Source organism: Camarhynchus parvulus, chromosome 6 (assembly GCF_901933205.1).
Source record: "Camarhynchus parvulus chromosome 6, STF_HiC, whole genome shotgun sequence".
In the NCBI taxonomy this organism is placed as follows: Eukaryota; Metazoa; Chordata; class Aves; order Passeriformes; family Thraupidae; genus Camarhynchus; species Camarhynchus parvulus.
Window position 1 is genome coordinate 8,949,366 of NC_044576.1, and position 16,001 is coordinate 8,965,366.

The window sequence follows — 16,001 nt, forward strand, 5'->3', positions numbered from 1 at the left end:
TGATCTCTGCTCTGTGTGACAGTGACAGGAGCCAAGGGAGGGGCCTGGAGTTGTGTCAGGGCAGGTTGAGGTTACATATTAGAAAAAAGTTCTTCATCCAGAGAGGGTGGTTGGGCAGGGGAACAGGCTCCCCAGGGCAGTGGTCACAGCTCCAAGGCTGGCTGAGTTCAAGAAGCATTTGGACAATGCCCTTGGGCACATGGTGTGACTCTTGGGGTGGTCCTGGGCAGGAGTTGAACTTCTATGATTTCTTGTGGGTCCTTTCTAACTCAGGATATTCCACAACTCTAATTTCCATGTGGCTTTTTTTCATCTGAAATAACAAAGTTTAAAGAAATTTCAGAGACCAAGTATGCTCCAACAAGATTCTAGTACAAACATCTTACTAAAAGAGTTGATTCCATAATTATAGCTTTCTTGTGTGTAACCACTTTTGCAAAAAAAGAGGACTTTTGTTTTCAGGGGATAATATTCAGTTGTCTGAATAACGAATTGGTCTCGTATCAGGAAAAGTTTACAGTACCTGTAAACAGATGAAGGAGAGTTCAATTTGCTTGAGATGAGATACAGTCAGTGGCTACCAAGGTAATTTCTCATAGTCATCTGGATTATAAGGCATTCTTTCACTTTATGTACAGAAAGGTGGGGATTTTTTTACCACTGAATTACAAAAAAGGGTAAAGCATTTAGTTGTGTATCTTCTCTGCCAAAGACTTACAGTTGTTTCAGGAGCTTCAGTTAATTGTGGAAAGCCAAACATTCCTGTAGACAACCATGTGTAACATTGTGCATTAAAAGACTATGGGGTTCTGACTTTCTGAAGTTTTGTCCAAAGGAATCTATGAAAATACCCAAATACCGAAGTTTTAGATACTACATGTGGTCCAAATGAATTCTCAAGTTGTCTAGAATAATTTGAATTATTTTTCTATGCCTTTCTTTTTCTTTTGCTATGTAGTGTTATATAGTTAGTGATTTAAATAAAGCAGGAGACTGGATGCAATGTGGACTCCAAAGGTTCCTCCATGAGAGTTATTTTACTCTTGAATGTCAGTGTATAATCCATGTACTTTTCTATAGAAAAACTTAAGTACTTGATAAGTCTGCAGATGGTGAAGGCCTTTAACCTTACTGTGGTGGGAGTGGTGTCTGAGGTGTCTCCTGATTTCCTTATAGAATCTGTCACATTTCCATGTGTTCAGAGCTGTTGAGCTGATAGCTCCTAGTGCTTTGTTGAAGGCAGTAAGCTTGTTGGAAAGGTTTTCTCATTCCCATCTACGTGTTCCTGTGACCTGTGTTTCTTGTCAGAAGTTAGCCAGCCTGCAACCTGTGTTTCACATGGTTTTGTGTGTGTGGATTTGGTTTGCATGACAAGGTTTTTGTTGCAGCTCCAGGGTTGACTTCTGTGAGAAGCTGCCAGGAACTTCCCCCATGTCAAATGAACCCAGTGCTGGCCAGATGTAGGAGGGACCCACTGCTGGCCAGGCCTCAGCCCATCACTGACGGTGGAAGTGCCTCTGGGATAACACATGTGAGTGAGGGAAGGAGTTACTGTGCACAGCAACTGCACCTGCAGAGAGGAGGGAGAATATGTCAGAGAAAGAAAAAGAACTCTGCAGATACCAGGGGCAGCGGAGAAGGAGGGACAGGAGGTGTTCCAAGTGCCAGAGCAGATTCCCCTGCAGCCCATGGAGGTCCACGATGGAGCAGAGTTGCGCCTGCAGCCCATGGAGAACCCCATGCTGGAGCAGATTTATGCCCAAAGGAGGCTGTGACGCCTTGGAGAGAGGAGCTCATGCTGGAGCAGGTTTGCTGCAGCACTTGAGATGCTGTGGAAGGAACCTATGCTGGAGCAGCCTTCTCCTAAGGGACTGCAGCTCGTGGAAGGAATCTACACTGCAGGAATTCATGCAGAACTGCAGCCTGTGGGAAGGAGTCACATTGGTTAAGTCATGGGGGAACTGTTTCCTAGGGGAGGAAGGCCATGCTGGAGCAGTGGAAGAGTGTAAGGGTCCTTCCCCTGAGGAGGAAGGATCAGTTCAGACAGTGTGTCTGATAAGCTGATTGCTGTCCCCATTCCCTGTCCCTCTACTCCACATGCAGGGAGGAGGCAGAGATTTTGGGAGTAAAGTTGAGCCCAAACAGAGGGGAAGGATGGAGGGAACATGTTTTTAAGGTTTGGTTTTATTTTTTGTTATCCTACTTCAATTTGATTGGTAATACAGTAAACTAATTTCCCAAGTTGAGTCCGTTTTGCTTGTGACAGTAATCAGTGAGTGATCTCTCCCTGTCCTTATCTCAACCCACAAGCCTTTTGTTATATTTCTTCTCCCTGTTTAGTTGAGGAGGGCAGTGACAGTGCCTTTGGGCACCTGGCATCCAGTCCGAGTCAACCCACCACACTACTTAAAAATTTAAACATTCGTAATGTAAAATTTAAATTTAAGAAAGAAAATATCAGTCCTACACACACAGAGGTATGAGGCAGTGTGATAGAACAGTAGTGTAGTTTTCAGGTGGTTTGCTCTATAGTATTTTGATAGTGTGCAAAACCATGGAATTCTAAAGTTGTAACAGAATTTATTTATCTTTTTACATTGAAGGCTTCCTGAAAACGTTTCTCACCATTTGAATTACTCTGTAAAATAGACAGATAGAAGAAATACTTGACCTTTTGCAGGAATCTTAGGGGGAAGGAGAAGAGGATCACCTATCAGAATGTGGTCTAATATGTCCTGCAGGACAGGCAGAAGCTAAATTTCATTGGCTCTTTTGTCAGGGAGAAATGGCACTCTGGGCAGCATTCCCAGCATCAGCATTAGGATACGAGTGTGCACCTCGCAGTCTGTGTGCCAAGTGATCCAATTGAATTGGTGCTTCCCTCCACACCAGGCACCCTACCAGGCAGGTGGCAAGTGTGGCCCAGTGACTGTCTGCAGCTCGCTGGGAAATGTGGGCATGGTTTAATGCAGCATGGAGCCTGGGGTAGGGGGTTTTTTGATAATTTTTTTTTGCAACTCGGGAAGACTTATGAAGTCAGTGGTGTCACGAGCAGCCTTATGTTTTCAGGGATGTGAGGCACAGCAGAAGGCTGTTAATTGTAATTGTGGGGCCACTGTCATCAGTATCCCAAGAGGAGGCTGAGATTGTGGGTGGAGGAGCTTTGGGCCAGGTACCTCCAAACTTGTGCTAAAGCAGTTGAGTTTTATATCCCTCTTGAAAACCAAGCATATTTGTTAGAGAAATTGTTTTGGATACTTGGAGAGCTGTGGGATGTGATGAAAGAAGGAGTTGCTCAGCAAAGGCTTTTGCCTGGTTGTTACTTGACAAAGCTTGACAAGTCAAATTCTGACTTCACTTCTCAGCACAGAATGAACTGGTGGCTTTGATTTGTCACCACTGCTGCAGGCTGATGGGTTTCCTTTTGAGGGTAACTGCTTTTCTTTTAACAGCAAGCGGTTGTCAGATTCCTTTTACCTCTGAAGTTTGGAGAGCGAGCTGATTTTTCAGTTTCTACTGGCTCACTGGTGAACAATAATTAAGAAGACTGAGAGGAATTCTGCAGTGTTCCTGGGAGCACAGGAGCTTGTGGAGTCCTTCTGATGACTATGGATGATGTAGCTAGGCATGCCAAAATAAAACACTGAAGATATCCTCTAAGAAATCAGGAGGCTTAGACTCTTTCTGGTATGGAAAATTACATCTGCTAGGGCAAAGTAAAGACCTGGTGGAATTATCTAGCCCTACTGATGAGGCAGAATGAGCCTTGTGCCTGGATTCTCATGGCCCCTAAAATGAATTATTTACGCCACTAGATGCTGTGGAGAGTATGGTTGTCACCATTGAGCAAGAAATGACAACAAATTCACCAGAAGGATGGTTTGCACCACAGCAGCTCTAATACAAAAATTCTCTTGTTTTATAGATAGGTTGCACACATTCTACTTGATTGTTTAATTAACAAAAACATCTTTCTCACAAACAGTCCTTGGGAAAAACAGAAAAACAGAACAGGAAAACACCACCTGCAGCTTGTTTATACTAACAAGTTATCATCGTTTCTCTCTGCAACTCCCTAAAAAGTCTCACAAGTCCGCTGTGAGAAAACGAATCCCATTTTCTTGCTCTCTGACCAGGCTGTCACGTCCACATATAGTGTATTGTAATTTATGCACATTGGTGTCATTCTGGAAAATGGTTTTTTTTCCTGTCAGGTACTGCACAGTCCCACCTTACTCAGGAATTTTTGTGCTCTCATACTTCTAGTTATGCCCAGGGGCAATGATATTTCAGGAGCTTCATTGTGTAGACCATTTTGTCATCTATCTCAACAGGCATTGAAGATGATGAAAACAAAAATGTGTAACAAGGGCAGGGAGAGTGCTTGCTTAGCTGCTACACGGTGTGTTCGTCCTTCAGATGCTTCCTCTTCAGGGTGTCTTGTGTCTGTGTGTGCTTGCATGGTTGTAAGGCCTCAGAAGAAAAAGCTCAGGTTGTTCTAGGGCACAGATTCTCCCCTTCTACAAAAAGGGGACAAATGATCTGAGGAGTCTTTGATACCTCTTGAGTAGGCAAGAGGAGCTGTCTGTTTCACATAAAACTTTTTTGCTGTGCTAAGCCTGGTCCGTGGATTTAACTTCCAGCTAGTTATGTTTATGAAATAAAAAAACAAAGTCAGGAAGAAAAAGGTTGTATGGTTCAGATAGAGAACAACTTCTCCCTCAAAAAAGAGGGTGATCTACTTAAGGAAAAACAGTTGTAGGTTTCTGGGGGTTTTTGGAATTGTACAGATTGGTCCTATATTTTCTGTCAGACTGCAAGGTCAATCAGGAGTTGATTCCATTGGTGGCAGAAGCACTCATTAATTACTCCACCTGCCTACACAACCAACCAGCCAGGTTAGATTAGTACTGGAACGGCCCGGTTGATGTTTCAATCTCAATTACTTCTGTCCTGTGTGATATGTCATTTCCTTCAAATTGCTTCATGGTAGTATTTCTGAAGCTCTCACAAATTATTAAGAATGCTTTTTGCCGTCAAGGATCCATGCAGTAATCAATAAAAAGAACAAAATCTAGGCTTTCCCAGAACAGTGCTGGAAAGATCAGTGGTATTCTGAACTAATTTGAGTGTTTTGACCAGATATATAGGAAGGCCAAACCAGTGTAATACAGATGTGAAGAACTGTAAGACATGAAGTGCTTGAATGTTTTATAACCCCTTGCATTTTTAATACCTTGCAAGAATAACTTAATGATTGTTAATTAAAACTCAAGAGAAGGTAGGTATAAAAGTAATTTTAAAAATTAGCTTTCATGGAGATATATTTTTACTAGTATGATTTTGAACAATTTTGAACTACCTTGTCACAAAGATCAAATAAATGTGCTTGAACCATGTCTCAGGCTCTCACTTTCCCCTCTTGCTACCTGGAAGACATGGTGTCCAAGGACTGTAAAGTGTTTGCTCAGCCAGTTTATTTTATTTCATTAATTGGTCTCATTGTATTTGGAAGGGCTATTTGTTCAATGAGATGTTCTTGCTCATATACCTTCAGTGTTTGACAGACAAAACCAGCAAGCCCCAAATTTGCCATACAGTATGATGTTTGCTTTTCCCAGCATGCTGTGGGGGTTTAGCTCACATGTAAACTTGTTGAAAAAAGTTTCCTTAATAAATTCTTATCTTTAGACATGAACTATGGAGAAAAATTTGGAAATTTGGTATGACTTCTTGCCCTTTGCAATTCAACTCATATTTCAGAGCAGTAGTAGTCCTGCAAAAGCAATAGATGACAAGAATTCTGGCTGTATTTTTTAGTGGCAGTCATGAGATTGTTAACTGAAGAATCTTCCAGGCTACCATATGGGTCTGCAGCGTATTTTCATTGTGCATAGATTTCTAACAAAAAGCCTATTGTCTAGGGCTGTGGTTTACCTGAGGAGGAATAATTCTGCTTCTGAAACCTCTCCCATCTCTGGTTACCGGAGCTGTCAGCTGGCCATGAACTCTGATACTGCTCACAGAGGTGTGTTGCGAGCTCCACACACTTTTCTACTTTTCCCCTTTGCTCCCACCCCTAGTCTCAGATGCTGAATGGTTTTGACCTTTTTTTTCCCTGATATCTCTGAGTCTGCTATCACCCAAGCCTGTGTCTGTGCCATGATTTGAATTTACAGAAACTCCAAAACAAGTTCTGTTTGGTAAATTGAAATAAAGGTATGCTTACCTGAGTGTTCACCCTGCAGAAGTGCTCTGTGGATGGCTGGAGGAGGTGAAAGAGCAGGAAAGAAGTAACTGGAAGCTGGAGTGAATGGTCAAGTATTTAACCCTGTCTGTACCAATCAGCCCTTGTATGATCATGTATTTAATTGCACTTTAATTAGTTTAACTCTTATGTTGCTTAAAGTTAGTTTACAAACTTCTGTTCCTTAAATACACACTGTATTTAACAAGTATCAGGCTCCTTCAGGAAGAAAGATAATCTGAGATGAATAAAGTAATCCACCTGGAAACTGGTGAGGCAGTTGGAGCGGAGTGGGAATGAACAGAGTGCAGAAGTCAAGCGCCAGGAAAGTTTTTGGCATCAAAAGAGACAGGTGAGGGAATGAGTTGGATGTGGCTCTGGAACTGAAGAAACTGGAACTGCTGAGAAGGGAAGCAGTAACTGGAGATACGTGGTAAGACAAGAAAAAAGGAATCCACAGGCTGAGTAAGTTTGCTCCTCAAGGCAAGTTAGACTGACTTGAGCTTTGCCGCTGCGCGTCCCTGCGGTCTCTCCGTCCTGCTCAGAGCTGCTGCTTCCTGCACTCTGCTAGCAGGGGAACCACCCCCACTCCTGAATGAGGTTTAAATCAACTCACTTTAGATATTCTAACTGTTCCCTGGGGCCTGCCAGTGGCAGAAAATCTGCAGTTTTCTGGGTTATCTAGGTAGCTAGTGTGTTCTGATTTTTCTTTTCCCCAACTGAGTGCTGGTATTTTTCAGTTGATAGTATATAAATATCTCAAATTTAATCTTGGCATTAAGAACAATTTGTAGATAAATCTGGATTTGATATGTAACTACTGACAAGCACTGTGAGGCTCTGTACTTTTTGAAGTTGTGCCTCTTATAGTTGCTATAGGTTTGCAAATTCTAATAAAGTGAAGGTGTAGTTGTGCAAATATTTTATTCACTTGATTCATTTTGTACTTGATGGCACTTCTCTGGAAGATGCCATCAAGAATGGCACTAAGCATTTTGAAGAACTTATATATTAATAATTAAGCAGTTTGGATAAGTGTATAAAAATAAATATTTAAGCAAATTGATTTTTATAAAATTGAGTATTTTCTTGAGTAGCATTTCATGCTGATGAAGAAGTGGAAGAAATAGTAATACCGTGAGGTCACTCCTGTAATTTAATAATTATCATTAACTTCTGTCCCATATCTGACAGAGGTTTTGTAGTTTTCCCTTTAAAAAGGGGAGAGATGAATCTGGAAGTGACACAAAAATTCAGTAAGTCATAAAAGAGTCTGTGTCCACATTACCAAGCTGAGTGGTGTAATAAGATCAGACCTGTCAGGTGCTGAGAACCTGGCATAAGTGCTATCCAGGTGGTGGGAGTTTTATTTCAAGCTGGTCCTGGTCTGATTCTGTGGCTGAATTCCTCTTGGTGGTTGGAGCGTGTACAATGTACACCTGAAGCTCATTCTCTGATCTGATTTTATTCAAAAGAAATCTGGTTCATGTACTTGATGACTGCTTTGCAATGTAAAGCAAAGCAAGGAAAAGAGAGTTGTTTGGGAGATGGACTTCAAATGTGCAGTCCTGATTTGAATTAAATGCTAATATAGACATACCTAGAGTCGTGCAGATCAGGAAGTTCACCAAAATAAAGTTGTTTAGTAAGAGAGCTTAGATATCTGATCCATGGGGTTGGAATCAGGAAGGGCACTGAATACTTAGAGAATTGAACAGTTATTTCATCGGTTTGCGAGTTTGGAAAAATATAAGGAGGACGTGGTTTTAAAAACAAAACAAAAAAAAACCCTGAACTGCATTGTTCAGAAATGTCTACTCTTGCAAAGCAAACTCTTTAAATAATACAAAATGGACTTTATATTAATCAGATACTAGATATAGGGAGGTTGGAGGTGTTGTAAAAAGAGAAAGCACACCAACTTTTTTTTGTTGTTGTTCTTTTGGAGTCCATCAGAAGATGAACTTGAGGTCCTTTGTTAGAGAGAGGATAAGAGATAGGTATATTTTACAGATTCTTTACATAAAAAAGCAAAAACAATCCCTACAAACACAATTGCATGGCTAGAATGTTTTTTAAATTTTACCATGGAAGAAATAAGTCAAATGTCAGCTTGTCTGCTCAGAGGAGACAGTTGTCTTTAAGAATTGGTGCTATCTGATATTGTGGATGGTTTTGGGTTACCATTTAGCACAAATTTATTATTTATTACCAAGTCTATTAAACCTCAGTGGGTGAGGAGCAGTGCTTATAAATGGATGTGGAGACAGAAGTATTATGACCTTCTTGTAATGGAAAGGTCTTTATGGTGCTTAGGAAGGAAAAGAGAAGGAGAGTGGATGCTGAAACTCTCACTGCTGGAAATCATACACATGGTTTCTCTTTTTGCACCCCTCCTGTTAGCCTTGGTATTCAAAAATTATTCCATCTCTACACTATACAAGTGGTTGTATGTTATTTAACAGTATAGCTGGAATGGTGGTGTTCAAACCTTTGTGTGATTTTCAAGATTATGGTCACAGTCATAAGACTGGGGCCTCCTAAATGGTAAAATTCTTGTAGGATCTTCTCAAAAGCTTCAGATGATGGAAACATTCAGAAATTGTGACACTGATAAAATGGGAACAGTTGGCAAAAGGTGGCATCTGCTCACTGTGGAATCAAACTAACAAAGCTGGTGAGCTCATCTTAGCTATCAGCAATGCATCTGAAAATGCTGGGACTTGACACAAGTCAGGCTTGCTCACAGTCCTTAAGAGAACTGGGTAAGAGCCTGTGCCAGGCTTTCCTCTGATGCTGGAATGTACAGCACTTTAAAAACTTAAACCAAAAATCAAAGCCACCAGACTGCCAGTACCTTTGTCTAAATTCTTGGCTTGCTTTTCAGTTCCCAGGAGTAATCATGCCTGTGCACAGCTACAAAAAACCTATCAATTATTTCTCTGTATGTTGCAGTTTCTGGTGTACTGGAACTAATGGTGTGACACCAGTGGATATTTGGTGTAGAACTGCAGTCTTACAGATTCTCTGGTGTTTATAATAAAGATTGAATTGTGCATGGCTTGTTTTTCCCATGGGTGTCAGCAACAATGTATCCTTTCTTTGGACATTAGGGAGAAGTTCTTCACAGAAGGGGTGATGGGGCATTGGAATGCACTGCCCATAGAGGTGGTGGAGTCACCATGCCTGGAGGTGTTTTATGAAAAGACTGGAAGTGGCACCCAGTGCCGTGGTCCGGTTGACAAGGTGGTGTTAGTTCATTAGTTGGACTCAATGATCTCAAAGGTATTTTCCAGCTAAAGGATAGAAATGTTTTTGTTGGTTCATTTTTAATATGAGCAATTACTGATAACAGTAAAATTATTTTTAAATTATTTTTTGCGTCAACTGCTGAAACTGTGCAGCTGTTGGATACGCATGACTCTTAGGAAGTTTCTAGCTGGGAGCAGCTCATCATAGGAGATGGTTTCTGTAATTCCAGATACAGGTATCTGCAATGTGCAGTTCACATTCTAGACCATAAACTGTCAGCACAGTTTCTTCAGCCATCTCTTTAATCAAATCCTCTTTGTATTTTGCAGATCAGTAGAAATATGCATTTCCATACTACCTTTGAACTAATGAAGTGGAAGTACAGATGAAAACAGTCTGGAGGAAGCTTGAAGTACAATACAGTTTCATTCAGTTTCCTAATTTGGAGGTAAGGTTAATGCATGCAAAATTTTATTTCGAGTATTTCGGGGATAAAAAGCATGATAAGCAGCCACCATATCTTATAAAAAATTTCAGAGCCATCTCTTTTATGCTAGTGACAGTCTTTTATACCATATTAAAACAGCTGTTTGATCTAATCTCTGTCTGTATCTCAGTTATGAAAAGACAACTCAGCCTCAACTACAGAGACATCTGTTGTACAAAGGCACATTGGAAAAGAGTTAGGATATCAGGTAAATTTTGTTTGGTAGAATCTGCTTAGTCATGAATACTGCTAATGCTTTAGTTGATTATTAGTTTAGTCTTTTATTTTGCTGATATGACTGGGAAAAAGCTTTACACAGTGTCCAGTGGCAGGGCATAAGCATAAGTAGTTGGGTTGAAAACTGACACAATACAGTTTTGAAAAGGGAAACATAAAACACACATCCCCAACCACCTTCACAAGTTACTTTTTATGCCTTATAGTCCGCTGTCTTTTTAAAAAAGACTAGTAGTATTAGAAGCAGTTGAGGGAGGGAGGTTGTTTTTTGCTTTCCCTGTATGTAAATAGCTGATCTGGCAAAAAATAAAATGGCAACACCACTCCACCACAAAATTTCTGTATCTTCACACAGTTGGTTTTCTTTTTACTAGGGATTATAGGCTTTTAAGTACACAAGCACACAAATGGCAAGAAGAGGGGAGCTTATCAGAACCAAATAAAAGCAAGTCCTTGTGTTAATTATTCCTGCTCCTATGTACTGCCTCTTGTTTTCATACCTTTTACAGCTGAATTTCAATAGCAAAGGGACAAGGACAAAAGAAAAAAATTGATCATGAGTGCCAAAAAAGGGAAATACTATAAATACCAGATGTGAGCAGGGTACATTGCCCAGGTGTTGATCAGACATTTTATGTGCTTCCTGAGTCAGATCAGCAGTATTGTATTTCATTGCCTGACCTGCTTTCAGGTATGTCTTTGAGCCCATTTATGAGTTTGGACACCTACAAAAAACAGTAAAGGTGAGTGTTTTAGTTTTAAATATTTGTTTTATACAAAAGGTGTCTTTTGTTTGCATTTAAAACTGCTGCCTGATAGTTTATTTGTTAGCTCCTGATTGGTTTACAGAGAGAAATTGGGATTAAATTTATTTGGTTGTTTCTTCCATTTTAGGGTTCAGTGAAGAGTGTCAAATGTCTGACAGTTCTCAAGATAGTTTATTTTATCTTTCTTTGAGATTTCTGTAATACAACCCTTCATTGTACTTTGCTAATTCTACTTTATTTTGTGATTCAGTGTAAAATTTTCTTTCCTCTGACTCAGTAGGGTAAATAGCTCTGTTTTAATTACACCTGTGAATTGGTGCATTTCTAGTGCAATGCAGCTGGAGAAATTCTGATTAGTATAGTACATGTAATCAGTAGGGTTATGTGTGCTCAATTCCCTTCTGCAACTGATGTCCCATATGGTGTTGTCTCTTTAGTTAATAGAAAGATTTTGGTTGTATGATTACTTTATTTTCTTTGGGATGTTGAAAACTGGACTTGGATGACTTCCAGCAGCACCCATTAAAATGTCAAATACTCCCTTAGTTTGCCTTGCCTGCAGCAAGGCACGAGTTAGAAGGACATTAAAGACTTCTAACATCCAACTGCTGAACCAATAACTTTAATTGACAGTTTAGGAATAACTTCCTATTTTTCAGCTTCTACTGTCCCTAGAGTTGTTCCTGTGTCCTCCAAACCAGTAGTGGTAGGAGCATCTTTCATGTGATGGAGCTTGTTTATTCAATAGCCAGAAACACATTCCAGGTGCTTCAGAATGAAGGATGCCAGTGATGAAATGGTATTCCTGCAATGATTTTCTTATTAATCATCAAGGCTACCTAAGATCCTCTCTGTTCTGTTAGGAAACAATTATTTTATAAGGTTGGGTTAGCTGCCATTGAATTTCCTTGGTGGCAAACTATTTGCTAGGAGTTAATTCCATAACAAACAGGCTGAGCCACTTGAGGCTCAAACCACAAATGGGAAATACAGGTCAGTGTGCTCAAAGCATTTTCCAGGAGTGGAGGAACCAGACATCCGTGTCATCTTGTGAATCAGTTGATCAAAACAGGAAGTGCCAGTGGTTCCACTCTGGGGCTGCTCTGTTCTGCAGTGTCCTCCTAACAGGACTTTCCTTACTGCCACTGCCCCTGGCTTATCCCAGCCTGTTCCAGTAGTCTCATCATCTTGACCTCAGACCACACAAAACAAGAGCCTTCCTATTGCTAGGTCAAGACTGTCGGGCTCAGCAAGGTCAGATTAAGCTGCTGAGAATCCCTTCATTTTTATGTTGGCTCTCTTTGGCTCAGGAGCTCCTCTTGAAAGTGTCAAGGACAACAGATTTTGAAGAAATCTAGACAAGTTCCTGTGTAGTAAAAGGAAACTAAATGTTGTATTTTATTTCTGTATCTGAGGATGGGAATTTTATGGGGTAGGATAGAGAACAATTTAAGATCTTACAGTGAGAAAAGCATACAAGGAATGCATTTGCAGTGCTGTCTGGAGATGTTTATATTGATAGGAATATATTTTGCAACCAGATTATTGTAACATGGATATGTAATTAGAAACATACCAGATTGCCTTTTTTGTTTATTTTCTATTTAGTGTTTAGATTAGGAATAGTAAAATGTAGGTTTCAACTGGACATTATTACAGGAAGGGATTAATTTTGCTTTCAAGAATTGTTTTCTTTGCTTTTTTTCCCCTTGAGCCAAAACAAAGCACATAAATGTTTCTATCTGATGGTAACATTTTGAAGCAGTCCGAAGTAGTTAGTTGTGGAGTAGGTTCCTCTAAACTAGGTTGAAAAGTCAAGAATGTCCTTCTCCAGAAGTTCCAAGGTTGTAAAGGTACAGTAAGTTTGATGAAATGTTAGGTGAAGTGTTTCTAAAATGCTTCAATTGATACAGAATTTAATTAAAATAATTCTAGGAGTCAATTTCAAATGTATTTTAAAATAGTAAATATTAAAATAATAAGCAGCTTAACTTGTTAGCTGATCAAAATCTAAGAGTGATTTAGATATGAGTATTTTATAATATCCTTAATGCCTATAAAGACATTGTGACAGAAACATTCTAATTTTCTTATTTCTAAACCAGATATATGTACCCTTTAAAAAAATTACTTGTGTGCCATAGCCAAGTCTATGTAAAGAAAGGATATTTTTATCATGTCCTTAAAATATGTACGTTTTGAGTTTACAGCACAGTACAGGAATTTCAGGATATCTTGAGTAAAAATCTGAATCTGTTTAGAGTAATGGTAGAGGGGTCAGTAGTCACATCTGTTAGAAGAATTTCCACAGTGGAGATGTGCAGAGGGGTTCCCAAATGGCTACACTTCACCAGGCTTCAAACACATTTTATTGTTCTAAGATCTGAAATTCCTGTTCTCGTTCAAACATGCTCATTCAAGTTGCTGGTGTTTGAAAAACAATTATTTGTTTCAGTTGGCAGGTAAAGCATATGAACATTTTTTACAGAAACAGTTCAGTCCCAGGCTTTCAGTGGGATGAAAGTGAAGTGATAAGGCGTCTGCCTGTGCAGAGGAGAGTCCCTGAAGTCTTTGAGAAGGCAGTGTATGAAAAGAGGGATATTTATACAGGTGTCTTGAAGTTCCATGCCTTTTGAGTTGTTTTGGAATTTGCAAATGTACACTTGCAATCTACTCGGTTTCCCCTCCCCTCAGTATCAGATGCTGATACCACCAATCTCTGAATTAATAAGACTTTTTTAATGGGCAAGGGGGGAAAAAAGTTTGCTTTATTGGTCTTTAAAGTTTGCACAGGCACCCATTAAAGCCACTCTATCCACCCTCTCCATGGGTCGAGATAACAACCAGGAGAGGTCACTCACAGGCAAAACAGACTCAATTTGGGGATATTAATTAACAAAATCAGAGCTGGGCAAGAAGTAGAAATCTTAAAAACATCTTCCCACTCCTCCCTCCTTCCTGGGCCCTACCTTCCCTCTCCAGCAGCGAAGGGAAGTGGGGAATGGGGCTTGTGGTCAGTTAATCACACATTCCTGCTGCTGCTGCTTAGCGCAGCTATTGGATATGCTTGACTCTGGATATTCCCTGCTGCACAGACTGCTGCAGCTTGGGTCAGTTCCCTGGGGTGCAGCCCTTCAGGCACAGCCTGCTCTGACGGGAGTCCTCCATGGGGTCACAAGTCCTACCAGGAAACCTGCAGTGTGCAGGTCCCTGCCAGGACCCTCTCCAGCCCAGGTTTCCCGTGGGTTCACAGACATCCACCTGCTCTGGTGTGGGCTCCTTCACGGGCTGCAGGTGGATCTCTGCATCCCCGTTGTCCTCCATGGGCTGCAGGGGCACAGCTGACTCACCATGGTGTACCACAGGCTGCAGGGGAATCTTCTCTGGCACTTGGAGCACCTCCTGCCCCTCCTTCTGCACTGACCTTGGTGTCTGCAGGGTTGTTTTTCTCACATATTCTCCCTCCTCTCTTCTCTGGCTGCAGGCACATCTGTGCAATAACTTTTTTTCATTCTTGAATATGTTATCTTAGCAGCATTATTATCATTCCTGATGGGCTCAGCCTTGGTCAGCAGTGGGTCCATCCTAGAGCCAGCTGGCATTGGCTGGACAAGCCTCTGGCAGCTTCTCACAGAAGCCACCCCTTTAGCCCCCTGCTACCAAAACCTGGTCACACTGACCCAATAAATTACTGCAGTCTTTCATCTGCTGGTTTGGTTTCAGTACAGTTCTTAACTCAAATGTGTGAAAAATCTCAAAAGAAAAAAGGGAAATGGAAAAATACTTAGGATGTGGTAGAGGATTACAAGATACTATATAGAGCTTAATAGAGAAGGTTGAATAGTGATGGCTTTTCTGTCCCCTTTCTCTCTCCAAAAAATAATTCTGTATTCTCTTCAACTAGCAACAGAAATTGCTTCCCGTTATGGAATCTGTGGTTTTCCTGTAACCTCAATTTTTCCTTCGCAGATTTAATTTGAATCAGCCTTAATTCCATCCTATTGAGGTGATTCATAAAAATCCTGAAAGAAAGTTTTTGATAGTGAAGATGTGGAAGGAATAAATCACCCCTAGATGGAATAACAGCTTTGACAGAAGCAACATAAGAAAAGGCAGAGAGTTTTAAGAATGTGATCTTGAATGACTGGGGAATAATTGAATTGCCAAAGTTAATGCAGACGTGACTTAAGAGGAACATGGTTTTGCTTGTAAGATTTTTAGCTTAAGGAACTGTTGAGACATCGGAGGAGATATCTTCAAGTTTAAGGATGATGAGAGAGTGGGGGAAATGTTTGCAATAAAAAATAACATCCAAATCATCCCTTTAATACTGAGTATGGGCAGTTTAAGTTGTATGCCATGATGGTCAAAGAGAAAAGCAGGAAACCAAGTAAAATTCATAGAAGGAATATATAATACTATCTCTGTACCTTTTTAGTTTCTTTATGTCTTAGTCCAGGTATTCTTACAATATGGAAAGAAAAGCAAAGATTGAATGAAAAAAAAATTACAGATTGTATTAGTACAATGTGATCTAAAACCAAACCAAGCTTCTACATGTTGATTTCTTGCTGTCCTGAGCTCTACTGTGTAACAGTTGCTGAAAAATGTTTCACAGTGTGTTTAAAATAACCATTTTGCACTGAGAAAAGAACTGGTGTAGTTGGTAGATTACAAATGGGTGATTTTTAATCTCATTAATCTCATGACCAGAAAGCTCGTTTGCTTTTGAATTTTGTGTGAAAAAAAATTTAACAGTATTGCTTTAGCACTTCAGTGCAGGGAAATAGAGGATTATAACTGTTGAAGTAAACATTACCTTTGAACTCTGTTTTTGTCTACCTATTGAAAGATTACTGTGTTTGGGTTTGGAAATGTCTTTGAAGGTATATTTGATGAAAGTACATTGTTCAAACTTAAGAGGAGTATTTGTGTGCATGTGCATGCCATGTTGTTTCTGTAGTTATTTAACCAAGCGGATCTACAGTGCACTTAGAGTTTAACTTAAGTT

At 40.2% G+C, this 16,001-nt stretch overlaps 1 protein-coding gene across 3 annotated transcripts in view; it reads left to right on the forward strand.

The window, feature by feature from the left end:
- BMPR1A (bone morphogenetic protein receptor type 1A) overlaps window positions 1-16,001 on the forward strand; it is a 74,232-nt gene that overhangs the window by 27,772 nt on the left and 30,459 nt on the right. Inside the window, exons 2-4 of one of the 3 annotated variants that reach the window (XM_030951541.1) lie at window positions 9,829-9,947; window positions 10,117-10,194; window positions 10,915-10,966. The gene's annotated coding sequence lies outside the window, so the exon portion shown is untranslated. The remainder of the gene's footprint in view (window positions 1-9,828; window positions 9,948-10,116; window positions 10,195-10,914; window positions 10,967-16,001) is intronic. The other 2 variants (XM_030951540.1, XM_030951539.1) reach the window with 2 other exon arrangements.